The sequence below is a fragment of the Acinonyx jubatus genome, chromosome D1 (genome assembly GCF_027475565.1).
Source record: "Acinonyx jubatus isolate Ajub_Pintada_27869175 chromosome D1, VMU_Ajub_asm_v1.0, whole genome shotgun sequence".
In the NCBI taxonomy this organism is placed as follows: Eukaryota; Metazoa; Chordata; class Mammalia; order Carnivora; family Felidae; genus Acinonyx; species Acinonyx jubatus.
In genome coordinates, this window is record NC_069390.1 from 69,921,302 (window position 1) to 69,946,267 (window position 24,966).

The following is a 24,966-nucleotide window of genomic DNA, read 5'->3' on the forward strand; positions in this document are numbered from 1 at the left end:
TGTGTGTGTGTGTGTGTGTGTGTGTGTGTGTGAGTGTGTTCATTGAGTGGGAAGATGCAGAATACTGGAATAAATCTGGAGAGCAGTCTATCTTCTACTACCAAGGGAAAACATTATCCCTTTTCTTTCTTTCTGCTTTCCATTGTATACAACATGGATCTACCCATTCTTCTACTGCCTTTATCCTTCTACTTCCCAGATGCATGCTACCTATCATAATTTTAAAAGAAATAAAAGGTTGCTGCTGGGGTGCCTGGGTGGCTCAGTCAGTTAAACATCCAACTTCAGCTCAGATCAGGATCTCAGGGTTCAGGAGTTCGAGCCCCGTGTTGGGCTCTGTGCTGACAGCTCAGAGCCTAGAGCCTGCTTTGGATTTTGCGTCTCCTTGCTCTCTGCCTCCCCCCCAACTTGTGCTCTCTCTCTCTCAAAAATAATAAAAAAAACATTTAAAAAACAAAAAAGAGCCCGGTGTGCCTGGGTGGCTCAGTCAGTTAAGTGTCTGACTTCGGCTCAGGTCATGAGATCACAGTTCGTGAGTTTGAGCCCCGCGTTGGGCTCTGTGCTGACAGCCCAGAGCCTAGAACCTGCTTCAGATTCTGTGACTCCCTCTCTCTCTCTGCCCCGCTCATGCTCTGCCTCTCTTTGTCTCTCAAAAAATAAATAAAAGTTAATTTTTTTTTTTAAAAAGAGCCCCTGAGGTTATAATTTCTAATGTCAAGGTGACAGACTAATGTGTAACTCTAGTCCTAGACATAGCAGTGTCTTTCCATGACCAGCCATCCATGCTTCATCACTTCCTTGATGCTCTTTTACCTTAGAGTGGATTCCTTCATATATTTTAAAATATTGTTAAAAATATATTAATGTTAATCTTGAGGTTGCCCATCTCCTATAAAGAGTCTTTTATTTTACCCTGATGATACTCATTGAAACATTATACAAATAGAGACTCAGGCAGCTCACCCTACCTGCTAGAGACACTGGGAAGGGTATACTCAACTGCACAATTGCTACTTTAAAATACTCCCCAGCCTGTCTTTGATTTCAGAATCCTCATATTACAAATGATTATGATATTCTATGAATTAATGAAGCAGCCCATTTCAGCATTAAATTGATTTTTAATTTAATTGTTCCAAATAATACAATTTTGTTTTTCAATTGAGGTAGACCTTATTCAACACAAAATACCAGCAGACACATTCATTAATATTACCATATTATCTTTTAGCCAAAATATACCAAGATTCAAAAATGTGCGTCCTATTCCAATATGTTGTGGCCAACAATATTAGAAAAACAATGTGTTCTACTTTGCTCAACTCTTTAATAAAATCCTTTCAATTGTTGTTTGTATAATTGGAAAGAACAAATCGAACACCCTAGCCTAAGATTGAAATTTATGGATTAAGCCTTACAACCTAACATTGTGCCCTAACACTGTTTATGAACTATCTTCTACACTTTGACCCAGCCCTGCATTATAGTAAATTCCTTAAATAACCAGAACTGGCTGTTCTACAATGATGATCTCAAATGACAAGTAATCAAATCAGTTCTACACCATGATTAGGCAAGTCTTCCACCATGAAAGATTAATTTCTCTCTTCTTGATGTCTTTCCTTAGCCAGAAATCTGTAAGATGTTGGCAGGAGAACTGAAAGCTGAAAACCAAGTGTATTAAGGATGTAATCTAGAAAGTTTTGTTCATGTTATATTGGCCTCAATTTTCCCTCTACATTCTGTGTAAGGATGTGTGGAGTAGTGGGAAATGAAAGAAAAAAAAAAAAAACGACCATGAACAATACTTTACTGCTCTGAAGGGAAAACGCCACTTGTGTCCTTGACTGCCAGGGAAAAAATGTAGTTCTGTTTAAGTGATAACACTTTCTATCTGTATTGGTGGCTGGTGGTGAATTGTGAGCTCAGTACCTGAGATGGACATGAAATTATGTCTAGAAGTTACTGAAGATGGCAACAAGAGACACAGAAGACAGGAAAATGCAGTCCAATTCTGAAGACTTCACCAACAGTGAAAACATAAGATAAAGATAATGCAGACATAAAGAATGCGGAGTCAATAAAATTACAAAGAAGAAATGCAACAGAACCTAAGAATGACCTGAAAGTAAATTACACTAAAAAGATGCATTATAACTTGAAAAGGTATCCATGCCATATTGTCATTGCTGTTGCTCTTTAAATATAAGCTACAAAAGAAAGTGAATAGGATTACATTTTTGTTAAAAATATTATTTAACAGGGGCACCTGGGTAGCTCAGCTGGTTAAGCAGCTGATACTTGATTTCGGCTCAGGTCATGATCTCGCTTGTGGGTTCGAGCCCCATGTCAGAGAAAGCCTGCTTTGGATTCTCTCTATCCCTCTCTCTCAGTCCCTCCCCACTCATGCGTGCTCTCTCTCTCAAAGTAAATAAACTTTAAAAATTATATGTTGCTTAAGATATGGAGAGAAAGAAAAGGAAAAAATAAAAGAAACTGATTTTGAAAAATTATATGGGAAAATTACAAAACTGCCATTAGTAGTTACCTCCATGAATGGAATTGGAGGGTCATGATTTCATAGGAACACTCTACTCTTCTGTAGCATTTGAATTTAGAATATTGAATAAAGCATGATATAAAGAGTTTGTGGAATCAGAAATGCCTAAAATGAAATTTTGTCTAAGGCATACTATAAGTTTGTAAGTTTATTTTCTCTGTACTTGTGCTTCCTTGGTTCCTATAAAACGACAATAATTATATCTACATTACAAGTCAATAAGAAGATCAAATAAGGTCACGCATATGAAAACCTATACACATTACTGTCCTTTAATGTCTGTGAAACTGTTATTATTTCTCATATTCTCAGCCTCTGTTGGAAGAAAGAAAGAACACAATAGATTAATCACCTTTCTTTCCCTGTGAATTAAATACAAATTTAGAAAAAAGAGAAATCGACAGGGTGGTATCAAAGGCCATCTGGGAAAACAATTTCTTATGGTTATTTAAAACTTTTAGCATAAGAGACTCCTAAAAAATGAGAACAAACTGAGGGCTGATGGGGGGTGGGAGGGAGGGGAGGGTGGGTGATGGGTATTGAAGAGGGCATCTTTTGGGATGAACACTGGGTGTTGTATGGAAACCAATTTGACAATAAATTTCATATATTAAAAAAAAACTTTTTTCTCACCATATCTCATGTATAATTGAAGTCATATGTCCTAAGTGACCCATATGACAAAGTGTTGAAGTAAAGAATGGCCAAGTGATTGTACATGGGACAGTCACACATCCTTTCACATACATATGAGACACACAAGGGACAATCCTCACACCCTTTCAGGAGGCAAGGACCAGCTTATTCACACCCCTCACCCACTTTTTCTTGTTGGATGATTGCTCACTAGCTATGCCCACAAATTCTTGCTCTATACCACACCTGGCTACTCACTCAAGTATTTCAAAGCCTAGTAGCAATTAGTAATTAAGCTATAGTGCCCAATAGACTATTGAAACAAAGAAGGTCACGAAGAATTATTTTACTAGATAAGACTCGTTTATGACAAAGCTTCAGATTTTCACACTTCTATATCAAGTAAGAAACCATAAATCTAAGGTTGGAGTACAGACCAAGATCTCATAAATTAGTCACCCCAGTCTAACCTCTAAGAGTGTGACTTTAGGCCTTAAAAAGAAACAATTCCACATTAGCATTTTTGTGCCCTTATTAGAATATATGGTTATATTTGAGTTCAACTTTGAATAAATGTAATTCAATATGTGTTTATTTGACATCCATGTACTCAGAATGTTGACACGTGCTATGAAAGACGTAAACAAATTTGTCATTCGTTATTACAAGTAGCTTCCACTCTCATTATTTTTAACTAACATTTATGTAATATCTTACTCCAACAGAATTTTTATTACCTAATTTTTAGCAATTCAAATACCAGAACTGAACTACCATAATTTTCAGCTTATATATTGTATGACCAATGCACATTATAATTTTAGGTGTTAAAAAAGAACATTGTCTTGGTCCATCTCTAATGGTACATCTTTTTTTCTGATAAAAAGATAGAATTCATGGCAAAAATAAACCTAACAATTAATAAGGGAAGGAAAGATACAAATTATTTTGTAGAAACACAATTTAAAATAATTTTTAATTATTTTGTCAGAATACTATTTTTGAGGAAGAATTCAACACAACAAGAAATGAATTAAATATGAAAACAATTAATTACATATAAGAAAGGCAGATATACTAACCCATCCACACTTAGTGGGTCCATGGATAGAAATTGAAATTTCCTTAATAATTAGTGCTTTGTTCCTAAGATTCTGATATATTATGATAGCAGGTCACATTCATTTTCAAAGGTAACTGTTTTTTTTTCCCCTTGGCATACATATTTAAAGTGAACAGAAGCAGAAAAAGCATTTGACAAAGTACAACATCCATTCGCAATTAAAAAAAAACCCTCAAAAAATAGAAGGAATATACCTCAACATAATAAAGACCACATATGAAAAAACCCACAGATAATATCCTCGATGGGGAAAAACTGAGTGCTTTTCCTGTACAGTCAGGAACAAGACAGGAGTGTCCACTCTCACGTGGTTATTTGCCATAGTACTGCATGTAACTCCTAGCCACAGCAATCAGAGAACAAAAAGAAATAAAAAGCATCCATATCAGCAAGGTAGAAGTAAAACTTTCACTATTTGCAGATGACATGATACTCTATATAGAAAACCCTGAAGACTCCACCAAAAAAAATGCTAGAACTAATACACAAATTCAGTAAAGTTGCAGGATATAAAATCAATGTACAGAAATCTGTTGCATTTCTATATTCCAATAAAGAAGCAGTATAAAGAAAATTAATGAATCAATCCCATTTACAACTGCACCAAAAACAATAAGATACCCAGGAACAAATCTAACCCAAGAGGTGAAAGACCTGTACTCTGAACACTATGAAAGAAACTGAAGATGATACAAAGGAATGGAAAAACATTCCATGCCCATGGATTGGAAGAACAGATATTGTGAAAATGTTTATACTGCCTAAGCAATCTACACATTTAATACAACCCCTATCAAAATACCACCAACATTTTTCACAGAGCTAGAACAAACAATCCTAAAATTTGTATGAAACCACGAAAAACCTCAAACAGCCAAACCAACATTGAAAAAGAAGAGGAAAGCTGAAGGGATCACAATTCCAAACTTCGAGTTATATTGCAAAGCTGTAGTTATCAAAACAGTATGGTAGTAGCACAAAAATTGACACATAGATCAATAGAACAGAACAGAAAACCCAGAAAGGAACCCACAACTATGTGGTCAATGAATCTTCAACAAGAAAGGAAAGAATATCCAATGGAAAAAAGACAGTCTCTTCAACAAATGTTGGGAAAACTGAACAGCAACATGCAAAAGAATGAAACCAGACCACTTTCATACACCGTACACAAAAACAAATTCAAAATGGATTAAAGACCTATATATGAAACCTGAAACCATTAAATATCCTAAAGGAGAGCACAGGCAGTAACTTCTTAGACACTGGCCACAGCAACTTCTTTCTAGATATGTCTCCAGAGGCAGGGAAACAAAAGCAAAAACAAACTATTTGGACTTCATCAAAATAGAAAGTCTCCACAGCAAAGGAAACAGTCAACAAAACTCAAAGGCAATCTTTGGAATGGGAGAAGACATGTGAAAATGAAATATCTGATAAGGGGTTAATATCCAAATATATATGAGTTTATATAACTCAACATCCCCAGAACCCAAATAATCCAATGAAAAAATGGGCAGAAGACATGAATAGACATTCTTCCAAAGAAGACATCCCAATGGTCCACAGACACATGAAATGATGTTCAACATCACTGAGTATCAAAGGAATGCAAATCAAAACAATGAGATATCACCTCACACCTGTTAGAATAGCTAAAATCAAAATACAAGAAACAACAGGCGCTGGTGAGGAAGTGGAAAACAAGGAACCCTCATGCAATGCACTGTTGGTGGGAATGCGAACTGGTGCAACCACTGTGGAAAACAGTATGAAGGTTCCTCAAAAAGTTAAAAATAGAATTATCATATGATTCAGTAATTCCACTACTAGGTATTTACACAAAAAAATATGAAAACACTAACTCAAAAAGATATATCCTCGCCTATGTTTAATGCAGCATTATTTCCAATAGCCAAATTATGGAAACAGCCCAACTGTCCAACAACTGATGAGTGGATAAAGAAGTGGTATATACAATGGAATATTACTGACCCATAAAAATGAATGAAATCTTTCCATGTGCAACAACATGGGTGGAGCTAGAGAGTATAATGCTAGGTGAAATGAGTCAATCAGAGAATGACAAATATCATATGATTTCACTCATATGTGGAATTTAAGAAATAAAACAAAGTAAAAAAGGGACAAACAAAAACCCCAAATTCTTAACTATAGAGAACAAACTGGTAGTTATCAGAGGGGAGGTAGGTGGGGGGGATGGGTGAAATGGGTGACGAGGATTAAGAGTACAGTTATCACGACAAGCACTGAGCAATGTATAGAATTGTTGAATCACTATACTGCCCACCTGAAACTAATAAAACATTTTATGTTAACGATACTAGAATTAAAATTAAAAAGAAAGAACGACTTCTTTAAAATGTCTAAACTAAGTGCTTAAGATGGGTTATGTGATTTTCCCAAGTTAGTATAAATGTGAGAATCTTAGATCCAGTTTATTTGACTCCAAATTGTGTGCATAAGAGCATACAATTATGCCCTGCCATTTCTCATTAAGACCATAGGATATAGAAACCAAACTGCAAGTGTTCTAATAATGTGGACAAACACTGTAAAGTTTAGGAGAGAAAATAGATAAGAATGACACACGTGTGTTTGATTAAATAGCCCATGGAGGAAGATGGACAAACACGGCTTCAGAGATGGATAAAATGTGGTTTAGGAAGGACAAGGTCACTCAGTGCAGATGTATTTAAAAGATGGTCTCAATGGTGTATACATATGTGCAAACTTATCCAATTGTAAACATCAAATACATACCAGGGTTTGTATATCAATTATATATCAATAAAGCTGTTTTTTAAAGGAATATCACAAAAGCTGCAATATAATTCACGTGTATGATGAAGAGCAAAGCTTACAAAGGAAGATTAAAGGATGATTTATCCTAGAGATGAGTTCTAACAAAGGTTTAATAACCACCTCATGCTTGATGAATGAACACTCTCTATGTTTAAACCTTCAAAATTCTATTTCATAATACCCAAACTTTATTTTGAAAGCACCTTGGATTGGGTGATCCATGGAGGGAGAAAATACAATGTTTGCTTCTTAAGCAAGCTATTCATTAGACAAATATATTTCTATTTACCTGAACTTTTTATGCCAACAATTATTTGTTGAAATAACTTAAAATCTTGCTGTTATAAATTTTAAGAGCCTTAAAAATGTTCATACCCTTCAAGCTGTACATGAATTTAATATTGTTTGCTTGTGTTTTGTCTTGTCAATTAAAAAATAAATACAGAGGTAAATACCAGATAAAATAAGCTCATTTATATGATTTTTAGAATTCTGAAAAATTGAAACAGCCTAAGGATCTCCAAATATGTAATACTGTGGAAAAAAATTATATATTTATAGATAACAATGTTCATAAAGAGTATGAACAATATAGGAAAATTCTCTCTACAATGTTAACAAAAAATACAAAAAACAAAAAAGACATACAAAATTATGGATAGTTCTTAAATTAATTACAATTAGTTTTTATTTTTTTTAATTTTTTAATGTTTCTATTTATTTTTGAAGGAGAGAGAGAGACAGAGCATGAGTGGGGAAGGAACAGAGAGAGAGGGAGACACAGAATCCAAAGCAGGCTCCAGGCTCTGAGCTGCCAGCACAGAGCCCGATGTGGGGCTTGAACCCACAAACTGTGAGATCATGACCTGAGCCGAAGTTGGACGCTTAACCGACTGAGCCACCCAGGCACCCCACAATTAGTTTTTAAAGCTGTATATGAGAGGGGTGCCTGGGTGACTCAGTCAGTTAAGTGTCCGACTTTGGCTCAGGTTATATCATGGTTCGTGAGTTTGAGCCCCACATCAGGCTATCTGCTGTCAGTGCAGAGCCTGCTTTGGATCCTCTGTTCCCTTCTCTCTCTGCGCCCCCCACTCTCAAGTGCTCATTGTCTCTCAAAAACAAATAAACATTTAAAACAAAATTTTACATAATAAAAAATAAGACATCAGAATATTTTTATTTCTGTTGGAATGTTAATGATTTTTAAAATTCTTTCTGCACTTTCTTTTCCAAATGTTAAATAATATCAATGTATGACTTTTGCATTTGGAAATAATATGCATGTTTATTAATATATCACTTTTGCCTCCTTTATTTTCTTTTAATAAATAATCATTTAAGTTGTTTTTAGACACGAGAATGATAGAAGTGCAAAGGTAATCCAAGGTATTACATTTGAACTAATGACTAGGCCCAAAAAATGGTAATTATAATATCCAAATTAGTATTAACTGATGATGCTTATTGCCTGCCTACTAAAATTGGCATATCATAAACAAGTGTTCTATGTATTTTTAAATGCTCATTTAACTTGCACAACAAATATGTAATGTAGGTCTACCTACATTATTCTCATTTTTTGTGACTTAGTTTCCTCATCTATAAAACAGATAATAATAGTACTAGTTCACAGGATTGATATGAATATTAAATGAATTAACATATATATGAGTACTCAGAAAAGTACTGGGATATGGTGAAAGCCCTGTGACTGTCTTCTATCATCAGCACTCCCCAATCCTTTATAATTGATGAGGCTGAGATTCACAGAGGTCAAGTAATTAGTTTAAAATCTAGTCTATTTAACCATTGCATCCAAGCCCTTAAACTCAGTAACAGGAGTAAATAAGTACATATTTCAAGTAATAAAAATATAATTGCTTATGAAACTCAGTGTTCTTAAAATAAAAAATCTCTGAACATTAAGCTTACTTTCCGATCAGTGTCCTGGCACCAAGAGCTCCAAGACCTTAGACAAGTAGCTTAAATTTCCTAGGCCTGAGTTTCTCTTATAAAACAAGAAGGCCAAAAAACAAACAAACAAAACCCAATAAGTAAAGGCAGCTGAGATTTTTTACTATTTTGTGTGTTAGGTATTTTACTAAATCAATAATCATGACTATCCAATGAACCAAAAATATTGATAACCATGCCTTTTCTGAAATGATGTAACTGAAGCTTAGGAAACTGGCTTCACATCCACAGCAAATAGTGATGGGGCTGGGATGTGATTTCAGGTTTCTCTGAATTCAGTATCTGAGCTCTTTCAATTCTGCAGTGTTCCCACTGCTAAAATTGCCAGGTCATTTCATTTTTTTTTCCCTTTTTTTAATTTCAAGTTTTTACTTAAACTCTAGTTAGTTAACATATATGGTAAAATTGGCTTCAGGTGTAGAATTTAGTGATTCATCACTTACATATAACACAAAGTGCTCATCACAACAAGTGCCATCTTTAATGCCCATCACCCATTTAACCCATCCCCCATCCACCTCCCTCCATCAAACTTTGATTTATTCTCTATAATTAAGAGTCTCTTGCGGTTTACTCTCTTTTTTCCCTTCCCCTATGTTCACCTGTTTTGTTTCTTAGATTTCCACATGAGTGAAATCATATGGTATTTGTCTCTCTTTGACTGACTTATTTCACTTAGCATAATACTCTATCTCCATCCACATCATTGCAAATGGCAAGATTTCATTCTTTTTGATTGTCAACTAATATTCCATTGTACATATATACCGCATCTTCTTTATCTATTCATCAGTTGATGGACATTTGGGCTCTTTCCACAATTTGGCTGTTGTTGATAGCACTGCTATAAATGTTGGGGTGCATGTGCCCCTTCAAATCAGTATTGTTGTATCCTTTGAGTAAATACCTACTAGTAAAATTGCTGGGTTGTGGGGTAGTCCTAGTTTTAACTTTTTGAGGAACCTCCATACTGTTTCCCAGAGTGGCTGCACCAATTCACATTCCCACCAACAGTGGGTAAGAGTTACCCTTTCTTCTCATCCTTGCCAACATCTGTTGTTTCCTGTGTTGTTAATTTTAGCCATTCTTACAGGTGTGAGGTGGTAGCTCATTGTGGTTTTGATATGTATTTGAGATCTGACACTTTATCAACATCTGTTACCTACGGACATGCACATGATGTGGAGGAGCTCACCTTCCTTTCCCCGCCCCCAACTATATCTGGCAGTCAAAATCTCACTGTTTTATTGTGGTGAAGACATCACTAATGAAGTCTTTGATTAGGATCTGATTTTCACACTATTGTACTCAGTACTTTATAAAAGCCTAGCCCAAGCATATAGATCTTGGCACACAGTGAGTACTCATTTAATATTTAATTAATTAACACATCAGGCAGCTTTAAATTTATAAAGTGCATTAACTGATTATTCAATTGACCATTCTAACAAAAGATTAGTACAGGGGGTGCAGATATAACAGCTACCATCTTAAAAATGAGGATCTGTGTATTCTGAAAGGTTAAGTGAACTGCCCAAGGTCATCCCAAAGTGGGAAATAGAACATAGTCTCCAAAGCGATTCCATGATGAATGCTCTCTCCACTGATCTCAAAACCAAATTCTTCGGCACTCTAATTGGATAAGAGGTAGTTTTCCATACTCAAGTTCAATCACTTCAGTAGGAGTTTTGCCTCTTTTTCAGGAATGGTTAAGACCTATTTCAGTTGCCTTTTGATTAGAAATTGTGTACAATTCTGAAAGTCTAATCATATACTGTATACTGTATATTAAAATTTTGAGAGCCTACCTTTATTCATCACATTTGTCAATGATATTCTTTCTTCCTATGGATGGCACAAGTGTTAAACTCTCTTCAACCTCTTTAAACCTTAAAGTCATATGCAATATGGTTTGCTATCTACTGACAGAGTGAAGGTAAAAGCAAAGGCATGTAAAAAGCCTTAAGGCTAGCAGAGAAATTCCTGCCAAACAAACCCAAAGTACTATTCTCTACAGTCACAAAATTCACTGCCTCCTTAAGGATGGGGCTATTTACGTAAGTGAAACCAGTTCAGTAAAACAATTCTACTGATTACTCAAAAGAATTTGAAAAGTATGACAGAGTTTAAGATTCAGAACTAAGACTCAGGAAGAGACAGAAGGTTGAGAATTTCAAGAAAGAAGCAAAGAAACATCAAAATCAGAGTTTAGGATTGAGTTTATGAATAATTTCACTCAAGAATGTAAATTTGTATCAGGAAAAATACAGTATGATTAAAAGGAATAAAAAAGTGCGTAAGTTTTCCCAGAGTCCTATATTATGAGATAATTACCAGAGATCTAAATTCATAAAAAGAAATGACCTCAATTTTGTTAAACAAGCCAGAGAATGTCTTAATTACTAGTGATTATGCATTTTATAGTTTATTGTTTGAGGTTGTCTGCAATATATGTTAGTGAAGGAGATTAAAATCTTATTATTTTATATAAAAATATTAATGGTACGTAACTTAGACTATCTTGAATAGAATAATACTTATCGACTTCATCCTAGATCAAGGGACACGTAATTCTATAAACAAAAGCATACAACGAGGTGACCTATGATTCTCTACATGGTTTCCTTCAATCTCAGAATATTAAGTATTAGGCAAATATAAGAACCACACAGTACTAAACAAAATAACCACAAATAACAACACATTACTTTCCTTTTTTTTTTTTTTTTTTTTTTTTACTTCTGGCAGAAGATCTCCATCCCTATTCACCTTAATCGTATAATATTCTGCTTCTAGGATTACTTATCTCACTGGTATTACTTAGTGATGACAGTAAACAGAAATTCTTATAAAAACATTTTTAAACTTGCCATAATTTTCCAAATTATACTTAAAAAGAATTCCTTCCTTCAATCTAGTTTCTTTATATGCTCATCCCTTGCCACATAAGTATCATTTTATAAATTTCTGCTTACATATAACCATATTCTTTCTCTGAGGGTAAATTTTACATTAATATGAGGTCAGAACAGTGTACATCTAAGAAAAGTTATGTGCTGGCAAGTACTTCATCATGTATTTTTCCACAGTGTGCACCACAATGTCTAACACAATATATTCCCATAATACTAATTTATTAATGAATAAGTTAGTTCATTTATCATGGCATCACATAGATCTTGAGGTCCATTAGGTGAGCTTTTATACAGTATATACTTGCATTGAAATATATTGCACTTTGTCCAGAATGTATGATATATTTTGTGCAAAATTTTTTCTCAAATAATCAAAAATGTTGCTGCCAGTTTTTAATTATTTTTATAACTTTAAGAAACTTGGCAAATTAAAGTACCACCAACTCCCAAATAACTTGTATTTTTTTTGCATTTTATTAGTTATGTGAGGATTTACTATCAATAAAAATACATATAAATCCATATAATTAATATTGCCAGCTTGATTCTTCAGTATATATATATTTTTAATAAAGCCTAGAGTTTTAACATTAAGTGTAATGAAAATTAATGGTTGTTTATAAAGTTTTATTTCCTCAGAACAAAAAAATGAGAACTAATTATACTCATGTGATAAGGGATGAGTGGACTGATTTAGGGATTGAAAATAACCAAATTAAGTCTGATAATGAATAACACAGCCAGATAGCTAACTTTTTCAGCATCTTGATATATTTTTTCTCTCTTTTATCAATTTACTTCAAAAAACACATATTAATTACCAGTTTCATTTGTAATTCAATTTTTTCAAATTCCATGAAATTGAAAGTAAACTAACATGAAACTTTAATATGTCTTACATAATTTTTATATTTCTCCAGCTTCTCTAAAGGATAAAAATTCACCATATAGCAATGCAATAATACCTATTTCTGAAAGGATAATGACTCTCTACTCTTATTAGGGAGACTCAAGGCTTGAAATCCCAACCCTAATCTGGTGAAAAGTACATATATGACTGGAAGAAAAGGTTACATAACCAAAGAAATATCAAGGAGGTTTGTGAAGAAACTGGCAAATATAAAATATGTCCCTTTTTAGATTCATTAAGAAAAATGAAGGAAGACATATCCTTTTTATTCTCTGTTCTATTTTCCTTGTAGCTATGGGTAGGACTGACATTCAGATAGCATTACTAATAGTATGCTAATAAAAGCACCAAAATTTATATCTGGTATCAATTCATAGATTATGAAAAACTGATTATTTCTGATAACAGTAACAGTATAGGCTAGATAAATAATAGTTAGTATTATTGCCGTTCATATTATTTGTGCTACAATGATCTACAAAAGAGAATTAGTTTAGTTTTCAAACTAACTATTAATTGTTTTATTTTCTTATTTCCCCTTGGTTTTATACCCAGGCCTATGCATGCCTCAGTGTGCAACAATATAGTTTTCATTAGCAAAGTCACAGTTACTGACTAGTTAAGGGGCAAGAGCCTGTCTGACTTGAAATTTACAAAGAAATCATGTATCCATTGTGCCTTTTTTTTAACTACAAAAGATGTTCATGCTTACTATAAAAGTAAGCATGATTCGGAAGTATTTAAGGTATTGCACTGACTTTCCATCTTCAACCTCCTCTGTTCCCATACCTCCAACCCCTACACACGCACACACACACACACACACACACACACACACACACTGAAGATAACCATCTTAATAGTCTAGCTCTTGGATTGCCAGACTGCTCATTTTATTACACCATAACATCTCTCAGCAATTAGAGGTGAGGTTGTGGGACATAGTAATAATTGTGGCAAAGAGCTAAGCATGCTATCTTGTATTATACGATTGCAAACCCAACTTCCAAAAGGAAAATTGGTAAAAATCTAACTCACTGCATTTACTGGTCACTTTCCTAATTTTCCACCTCATTCACTAATCAATTTAAGTAAGTAAAGCCAAAGTGAAACATTTAGTTATGGATCTTGTCTTCATTTCCAAATAAGGCAAGGCAATTTCTTGGCAAACTAATTTAGAAGACATTTATTGAGCACTTGCTGTGTGCTAAGGTTGACGCTAAATGCCTTATATTTATTTTTTCACAAGTATTATGTGAAAGGAATTATCTCAATTTGATAATGAGAAAACTAAATTAAATGACTTAGTCCAAAGTGCCTCCACATGCAAGAACACTTATTAATCAGGATTTACACTCAAACCTGTGTTCATACTACTTAAATAAAATGGTTGCAAAGTATCAGGAAACTGATTCCTGAGATGTCTTTGCAACAAACTTTGTGAATTTAAGGTCATGACCCCAATGTTGTTTACCCATTTTGTGAAACTACTTTTACTTCTAAAAATGCTCTGTCCTATCTTATCTCACTTCTTCTTACTAATGGTATTTGGCTTCATCTTCATATTCTCAAAAGACCTCAAATGTAGACTGAACTACATAGCATATGTGATTGTACATGTAATCATTAGAAAACTCAGGAAAAAAAACTGAAATAAATCTATCACTTTATATGTTTAAACTTGTGCCTTATTACACACCATATTATATGTACCATGTATATGTATATATGTATATGTACATATATGTATACATGATACATATATATGTACCATGACTTATTTTATGTAACAAAGAACCATCTTAGGAATATTGCTGCATTGTATTTACTTTCTGTGTGTGTGTGTGTGTGTGTGTGTGTGTGTGTGTGTAATAGTTGGGGGTAGATGTATGAATTTGTTACATGTACACTTTTAGTACCAAAACTGTAATGTCATTTGTATTTATTTTTTAATGTGCTATATTCGGATATTAAAACAATAAAATGTTCCCAGGCTTGTCCTGATCTCTGATAAAAACTCAGACTAGGAAATTGTCCCTAACTTCCTGGGCAGGTGTCCTCACCATTATCCTATGTTGATGGTTATGCCATGTATCAACAGCATATTAATTATTTATATTTTCTCAAAGTCTTTGCCATTTCCCACTATGGGTGCCTTAGATTATTGCTTATTTTTTAATAATAAGACTCAAAACCCATGCACCAGGGAGACAAACCAAATGATACTGTCACAAAAGAATAAACCTGAGTGTGTATATTACATTTCTCTAGCAAAAAATGTACTAACGATGTTAAGAAGAAAAGTAGAATAAATTGCTTTCAAGGTTTTTTTAGCTGTAAGACATAGTATGAAATACATTTCAAATGGTAGCCCACAGGACACATATGGTTACATACAACTAAAATAAAAATGTACAAAGCAATACCTACCCTTGCTCTCATGTATATATACTCTGATGTTTATATTCTACTGTATCCTATTTTATTCACCTTTACATTAACTGCTTGTCTCAAGCCACCAAACAGGTTTTACAATGGGTTATGATGTACATTTTGAAAAAATAAAACTAAACACTGACTAGGCAATCTCTTTCTTTTGAAAGTCTCCATGATACATAAAATGCATCATTGGGGCATAATCACTCATTTCAAAGTCCCCTGAAATGAACAAAGCTGACGATCACACCTCTTGCCAAAAAATCTCAACTCAACATTTGGTTAAGTTGAGAAGTCTTTCTGGAATATATGCAAATGTGCCAAAATGAGATTTCATAACTCCTAGTTCTGATGAATTCCAAAGAGGTCTTTCATACATAAGGCTACATCATTTAACAATATGTTCTCCTGTTCTTAAAAAATGTGTACCATCCTGCTTCCTCCTATAATTGGCATCTGAAGGACAGAGTGTGGCGTCTGCAATGGAAATGTGAATAAAAACAACCAGATACAGTCTGTACTTATCATCAGACTCACAAAAAGTTCTTCTGTGAGGTCAACTTGTTGCCACAAGCATCCTCCTTAATTTATTTTCTTTTTACTATAATTAATTCCTTCCATGGGAACAAAGAAAGGTGTTACTTTCAAAGCTGAATAAAAAGACACAAGAAACATGCTCAAAGATTTTCTCGGTGGGAAAACAAAGAGTTGTCTTGTTTCCTACAGAGGGAAAAAGAGTCAATAAGAGTGCATTCCACTCTTCCTTTAGTCACAACTACCCCAATATAAAGGGAGGAAGTGTGGGTTCACTTAAAAAGAATTGCCCTTGGCTCCAAATCCTTGCTTTGCCACCAACTAGCTGCAGTATTGGGGGAAATTACTTCTTTCCATACCTATTCTCTAATCTATGAAATGATGACTTTTTAGAATGTGTTGTGGAATAAGTGAACAAATTAATGAAATATCACAGTATATGTAGTCATGTTTTAAATCACAGAATAGAATCTCAATTAAATGGCATTTGATTGTCAATATTGGGAGTTATCAAAAAGGACAAATAGTCCAACTCCTTCCTTCCCTGAAATAAGGTTTCAGTTCATTTTCCACAGCCCCTCCAAGTGATTATCCATTCCAGGCTGTGCATAGAATTTACAGAAAACTAACCCACAATTTCTTCAGTGAACAGTTGTGTCAATGAATAAACATAACCTTTTTTTTAAATTGAACTGTAATTTGTTACCCTGGTATTTCAGTAATTAGCTCTCTTGTTATGCTCCTGGCCACATAGAGTGAGTACAGTTCCTTTCCACCTGAATTCTCCAAATACTAAAGGTAGCAGTCATGTCCCTGCCATGTCTTATCTTGTGTGTGCTAAATTCGTTCTCTGAAGGCATGGTTTCTTTTTTTTTTTAATTTTTTTTATATTTATTTATTTTTGAGAGACAAAGTGAGACTGGGGGAGGGGCAGAGAGAGATGGAGACACAGGATTGGAAACAGGCTCCAGGCTCTGAGCTGTCAGCACAAAGCCTGACGCGGAGCTCGAACCCACAGACTGTGAGATCATGACCTGAGCCGAAGTCGGATACTCAACTGACTGAGCCACCCAGGCACCCCTGAAGGCATGGTTTCAAGTCTAACAACCATTTTGACCACTCTCTTTTAAACCGATCATGCCCTAGCTGCATTTATTTTAAATGTAATGCCCAACATTTAACCCGTCCCAGGTGTAGCCTGTGGAAGCATAAAAGCAAGTCACAGAAAATCAGTCTTGGAAGGTACCTCCAAGAACATTCTAGCCATTCTTCGTAGGGCAAATAAAAGAAGGAGCTGAAGTGATTTTCTCAGAGTCACATAGTAAAAACTCTTAGCTCTGATGTCAGTGACATTTCTTTTAGGAAAACTTGTCCTTTTAATTTTATTTTTCCCCACCTCCAAAATAGCATGAATGTAATCTTTAGCTCTCATGTATTCATTTTCAAATTAAGGAAATAATGATGCTATTACCCTTGACCAATTCACTGAACCTACAAAGTATAACAACTACAAGTAAGAGATGAGGAAAATGTGATAAATGAGACAGGCAGAAAGAAAACAGAGAAAAGGAGGAAAGGGAAAAGATCCTCTGTTTAGACTTTTGTGAAGTCCTATCCTTGTTTTTTTTTTAAGTACTTACTTCATGTGTACTGGGTAGAGTTTGCTGTGCAGAAGTTGTGTTAATTGGAACAGAAGCACCTCATACCATGTCCTCCCATTCCAGTTTTCTTTACTCAGTAGCAACCTTTGTTACTCAGAATAAACTTTATAAATCTAGAAGCTAATAAGGTTCTAATGATTAAGGAATGGTGTCATGTGACTATCTCTTTAATAAATAGAATGAATGAACATTCTGAATATTCAAACTCTAAAGCTCAGAAAATAATGTTATCTCTTTAGGGTCTGGAATAAGGAAGGTAAAGAAAAAACACACAATGTGTGCAGCTCACATCCACAAAATAGAGAAATGCTAAATATATCTAACAGGCATACACACTAAGAGATGATCTTCCTTGAGGTGCCTGGGTAGCTCAGTTGGTTAAGCGTCTGACTTGATTTTGGCTCAGGTCATGATCCCAGGGTCATGGGATTAAGCCCTGCATCAGGCTCTACATTGAGCATGAAGCCTGCTTAGGATTCCCTCTCTCTCTCCCTCTGCCCCTCTCCCATCAGGTGCATGCTCTTTCCCTCTCTGAGAGAGAGAGAGAGAGAGAGAGAGAGAGAGAGAGAGAGAGATGATGATGATGATCTTCCTTAAAGGAAGCATCTGATTAGTTGGAACTGCGTATCCCCCCAGATATTTGTATCTGTGTGTGTTGGGGCATCGGTGCAGTGATAACCTCTGAAAATAAAGTTCCTTCTAACTTAATCATCCTGGGCATGGAGTATTTGGGAGGGAAATTCTGGTATTTGCATCAGTGAATGGACAGTAATAGTACCTGAGAAGGTGGAAACAGGGATACTATCTCTGTCATGAGGCTTTTATAGGTGAGTCAGAGTCAAACCTGGTCTAAAGTCCAATTTTTCAGATCTAATCTATAAATAGGGAATATCTTGTCCAAGCCACAGCTAAATATGTCAATGGATTCTATTTTTCCCCTGAGCAAGGCAATAATAACTCCCTCAGAGGCTAGCCACTAATAGTCCATATGCTATTCTATCTGGAATGGAAGGTGAGAAGCATTTCCCAAGGCCACCTGTATTTCTTTCATTACTAACAATGAAGTTTCTGACAGTGATGTATGAATATGAAAAATTACTTATTTACTATTAAAGTTGCCACTGTATTTTCCAGATTAGTGTTCTGTGATCTAATTTAATGAAGAACCCAGCTAGAAGTCTCTGCATCTTCTGTTTTTTTATGTATTATTGTATCAGGGTAAACAATATAATTACCCAAACATTTCATAATCACAAAGATTTATGGGGGTCTAATTTTTCCAGATTTTTTGTGAAGCAAAGGAAAATATTGCAAAGTGACTCAGGCAAAGAAGCACTTCCTCTAATTCACCGTTCAAGAGCAAAGAGATCATGCCATTTCTCAAAGCTAACTTTTACATTAATAAATTCATTTGTAGTACCTACTATGACTTCAGATAGGCATTAAAACTTACAGCAGATTGAGGGGCACCTGGGTGGCTTAGTCGGTTAAGCATCCGACTTCAGCTCAGGTCATGATCTCACAGTTTGTGAGTTTGAGCCCTGCACTGGGCTCTCTGCTGACAGCTCAGAGCCTGGAGCCTGCTTCAGATTCTTTGCCTCTCTCTCTTTCTCTACCCCTCCCACTCCCGTGCTCATGCTCTGTCTCTGTCTCTCTCAAAAGTAAATAAACATAAAAAAAATTAAAAACATAGCAGACTGGCATCGTTGAGATGAAGAAAAAGGGAATACAGCAATAAAATGGAATAGTGATACAATGGAAATTAAAAAAATAAAAAGAAAGAACTTGAGTAATTATTCCTAACAATGATGTGGAAACTGAATTCTGGTCAGAAATATTGAGTTCTAAAACCCAACTCTGTAACTAATTATGTACCAGTAAGGCCAAATTACCTGTCCTTATTATCTGTTTTCCCCACAGTAACAGAGGTATTAAATTACTTGCTCACCTAAGACACCTCCAATGTTAACATTTTACAAAGCTAAACAATAGTTTGTGTCTGAATTATTATCATGATCATCTCAAAAATCCATCTCAACTCCCAACATTATTCAACCCCTGGAGAAACAAAATGAAACCCCTTTTAAAAATACCAATAAGGCCCGTAATGACATTTCTTGTCTTTTCATACTAAATTGTTGTCTTGATACAATCCCAATTAGTAGAAATAATGTAACAGGAAAATGTAGTCCCATTTTTTAAAAGTTAAACTAAGCATATATACTATGAATCACTTTGAAAATCTTTCAACTAAAGCTTGAGTGTTTTCACATGTTAAAATAATTGATGGAAAACCATATCACAACTTAAAAGTGGTACAACATTGCAATACGTAGGTTAACCTGAAAGACAATGTTCTTAATGATGTCATTTTACCAATACAACTTATTCGTACATTTTTCCCCAAGAGCATCACTGACATGCTTTTTGGCTGGAACAAATTAGCATTCCTATATCATTAGATATAAATAATAAATTCAAGAACCAGTGCAAACAAAAAAGGAGTAGAGTGTGAATAGCATTTTACAATTAATCAAGGGAGGCATCTTGGCACCTCATTTTAAAAAGAAGCAAAACTGTGAAAAATTATAAGTGCCTGCTATTTTTCTACATGCTATCTATTCATAAATAGTGAGGTACTATTCTAACACAAATTCATCCATTCAGCAAATAGTCTGTGAATACCTATTATATGCTAGGAACTCTGATAGGCCCGTTGGATGTATAGTGGAATTTAAAGTCGGCAAAAATTGTGAAGTATAAATATCCTATAAGGCATCCATAAAGTACAATATACATTACTTTGTACATAAAATTCAATCTGTAATTGCTTTTCTCAATGAAATTGGGCTAGATCCAGGGAAAGCATGTAATAATGGAATGTATATAAGTGTCTGATTATTTAAAGCATCAAGGTTTTAAGGGAATTATCAAGTCTTTAGCTACAGGAATATGAATGAAAGACCAAATTTTCCTTCTGGCCCACAGCATTTATTTCACATTTGTAGAACAATACATTGTTTTCACATTTAAATATAAAGAATATTAATTCATGTTAATGCATTTATTTTGTTTTGATTTTGAGGTGTAAACATTGTAGTAGTATCCAATTGGGAAGTGGGGCAGTTAAAGTCATGGTGATGAGTTTGCTTATACTGTCTTGAAGGTATTCATTATTGCTCATAAATTTACGGTTAGCTGAGTAATGTTTATGGCTTCATCTGGGCTGTATGTGTGACTGCAGTTAACTGTGAGAGGCAGAAAGGCAACTGTGTTGATCTTCATTGAGTGCTCTCACATAGTTGAGGTTAAGTAGTCTAAGATGGCCTTATCTGGAAAACCTGGGTGCTCTCATCCTTCACATGGTGATGATAGTGTTCTAAGACAGAGTAGAAAGGAAGTCCTCACTTCCACCACATCCTATTAAGCAAAGGAATCACATGGCGGGTGCTACACAGGAGTAGAAGGGAACTATCAAATTACAAAGCAAAGGAAGTCATCAAAGCAGCCAGTCTGTCACTCCTCCAAACAGGCAAGCACCATTGATCCTGTGCCATAATGGGCACATATACCAAGGTTTGTAAGAGTACTGAGGCAAAGGACCCCTTAAATTTTCTTAGAGCAGAGAGTGTGCTGACTGGATTGACACCTTTGAAAGAAGTTAACATTTTTCCTTCAGAGTCATTGCATGTTCCTTTCCTACACACAGTTGAAGAGCTAGTGTGGTCTGCCTTAATTATTTTTTCTTGTTTTACTTTCATACTATTGACCTGTTGGTCTAGAAGGCCTAGGCACAATGCCTGCATGGTACAACAAGCCACAGTAAATACTCAGTTCTGTTGCCAGAGAAAAACCATAAATCAAGAAAATGGCAAGTGTAAGTGATTAACACTGAAGCTAAAACCCAAATCTCCTTGTGGTCTCTTCTGGAATTCTGTGACAGCAACACTTTCTTGAAGGAACATCTTGTGATCACTGCCAAGAGGACTGAGTGACACAGTACTACCATGCTTAAGTATAAAGTAAATGAGCAATTTGGGGATGGGGGATAGGGGATTTAAATGGGACAGCATCCTTTCATAGACTTCAATGCTTCATGTGAAAGCATTTGGAAAATTCAACAGTCTGGGGTGCCTGGGTGGTTTAGTTGGTTAAGTGGCCAACTTCGGCTTAGGTCATGTTCTCACCGTTCACAAGTTTGAGCCCCATGTCAGGCTCTGTGCTGACAGTTCAGAGCCTGGAACCTGCTTTGGATTCTGTGTTTCCCTCTCTCTCTGCCCCTACCCTGCTTGCACTCTGTGTCTCTCTCTCAAAAATAAATAAATATTTTTAAAAAAGAAAGAAAGTTCAATACTCTTCAAGAAAGAGTAATATCAGTTGGTCAAAGGAGGATAGGAATAGTTTTGAGATACTGGGGCTGAGCAATTTGGGTCTAGAGAGAGTTATCCCAATCCAGCGACAAAAAGAGGCTAAAGGAAGAACTAGTATTACCGTTTCATGGTAAATCCCACATTTTCTGAAAGGCTTTCTGAAAGGCCAGGCCCCAGAAAACCAGGAATCATCTTGGGGAGTTTCCACAGTACCCAACAGAGGTGTATCTCACTACACAAGCACTTTTCTGATCCTGGATATGATTTTTTGCCTCATGAAACTTCCTACCACACCACTCTTATACTCACAAATTTTAAGAGATAATCCTACATAACCTCATTATACACAAAGTTGCTTGGGATCAAAACAATATAAATACTTTCTGACTAAACCACATAAATAAATAAGCCAAAATATTTCTTCCAGTCTTTGTTCAGTCTCAAAGTTTGTTCTCTCCTGAATTCTTGTGGTATCCAAATACTTTGCCAGTGTTTTGCAATAACATTTCTACTGACCTATTTTTGGCAAAAATAATTAAATTTGCCTGAATTTGGCAATGGAATGTTTAATGGCTTATTTTTTGTCCACAAATAGAATGTTTTCTTTTAATTTTTATGTCACAAAAGGTAGTTTATGCTTATAGTACACAGCTTCAAATGTTTGTACGCACAAGTTATACATTCTACCTGATCCCCTAACTCTTCAATTTCCTCCTCAAAAGGAGCAACTGTTACCAGTTTTGTTCTTCTCTGAGAGCAGTTCTTTGAAAATCAATCAAATGGTTTATACAAACTCCATTTTACACAAATAACATGCCACTACACAAAATTGCACCTTGCCTTTTTCACCTAAAATGATTTTGGAGTTCATTATTATTATTTCATTACCTACAGACTCCCTCATTCAATTTAATAGCTAAGTAATAATACTTAGACGGATGAATCATAGTTTATTTTATTAGCTCACTATCAGTGTACATTTGGGTAAAAAAAAGTTGAAAGCTTAAATTAGTAACAGCCAATGGTTATGATCATTAATTTCTCTTAGAACACAATCTTGAATTGGCATGTCCTACATAGAGACCAAGGTTTATTCTTCTGAAGCTGGAGGGAAGCCCCTAATGAAATTTATGACTTCAGGCAAACCAAAACATAACTTTATCCTTGGCGTTTTGTAAATATTTTTTTACTTTCTCACCTTCTCATATTTCCTCATGCCCTTTTCCGGAAATCCAACCCTTCTTAATTTTCACCAATTATCAGTACTCTTCCTGTTAAAACCCAACTGTCAAATTCCTTCTTGAAGATTTCCACCATGGCCCTTATCACCACAGAGAAGAACTTGATTTTTTTTCTGTTTATTTTAGAGACATATTTGTAACTTCTTCTTATCTGAATTATGGTTCTATAAGTATTAATGCATGCCTCATGTCCTTTGCCAGATTGCATACCCATTGAGGGTAGTGATATATAAAATATAGGGCTGTCCTTTACAGGACTATCAGAAGTCCTTACATGTATTTGTGCTTAATAAATACATGTTGTATAAATACATCCTCAGGTGTTATTCCATTGGAATAACAATTATAGGACCATAAACTACAAGTAACTATGAGTCCTACTCTTAAAATTACTATTAGATATATGTTGGATGGATCATTTAAACTCTTAAAGCATTTGTATTTTAAAATGGGAATAAAATATTGAGATCATCTGTATCACTGGCTTGTTGTGAGAATAAAATGAAATAGTTTTATGTTGAAAAATCTCAGCATTAGGAGAAACTCCAAGGTGTCCTTGTCCAATCACCTATCCATTGCTCAAAATCTCCATATATCAATATCTTGATAAATAAACAATAAATTTACACGTAAAAATTTCCAGAGGCATAAAAATATCTCAGTCCAGTATAGAAGCCCATTTTATGTTTGTGTAGCTCTGACTACTGCTACTGAGTGGGCACACAGTGAAGTCTGTATTATGCTACTTCATAATGAATAGTTTGCTACATCTGATTGGTGATTGGTTACCAACCTCTGAAGCAGGCTCACTCTGGTCATTTAATAAACTGTTCAGTAACTCAATCCACATTTTACAGGATTGGATTCTCTGGACCACATTGATAATGTTGTTGCAAGATTCTTCAATCTTAACTAATCCTCATGATGATTCAATGAACTATGAAAAGTATTCTGTACCTTCTTGCTTTAGTATATGCAATAAGCTGTGCTAGAGCGTTGTGTAACTAGTGAGTTTCACATTGGGTCACTTAACTTCTGTAGTCAAACCAAACCTATCCCAAACATCCTTGGTCATTAACTAACAAGTAATGTATATGAAAACATTTTCAAAGTACCATAACCAATAAAAAGGGCTAATGTTATTAATAATTATATTTTTGCTTTCTCAGTCATATTTTGCTTTCTCATTTTGCTTTGAGCATAAGAAGCAACAAATTTCAAAGGAAAAGTGATTTTGAATTGTTAAAACTTATACTTTAAGAGTATATTCTACACAAGGATAAAATTAATTCATACATATCATCATTCCAGAGTTAACTATACTCTCTATTGAAAAAATAGTGGTAAGACTAAATTGTCTGGTAATTTTCTGTCACAGTATACCAGAATATGAAATACTATATTTCAAAGCAGACTGTACCTGGCTGCATTGAGCTCCTACCTGAATTTATGTGTACCTCTCCTTATCAAACACAATAAGCAGTTGGAACAACTTTAAATGTGAAAATTATGAGGTGTTCAATGAAGATCTAGAAAACTCAAAAATCTCTAGCATCATTACAGCAGAAGTATAGATAACGTAATACATAATCCAAAACAGTTTTCCATTTCACCAAATCATGCCACAGAAACACTCATATTTGCTTAAATCTATGCTTCTGTAGGCATCTGTCACTCATCCCCTTCTTATATTACTGCTACAACTGGGCAACTAAAAAGATCCCAAATAATCAGGAATATTTTAGTCTTCCAAAACCTGAATTTTTAACTGAGATCTGTA

General features: G+C 34.9%; 1 protein-coding gene across 1 annotated transcript in view; it reads right to left on the reverse strand.

The window, feature by feature from the left end:
* Window positions 1-24,966, reverse strand: part of GRM5 (glutamate metabotropic receptor 5) — a 513,530-nt gene that overhangs the window by 473,668 nt on the left and 14,896 nt on the right.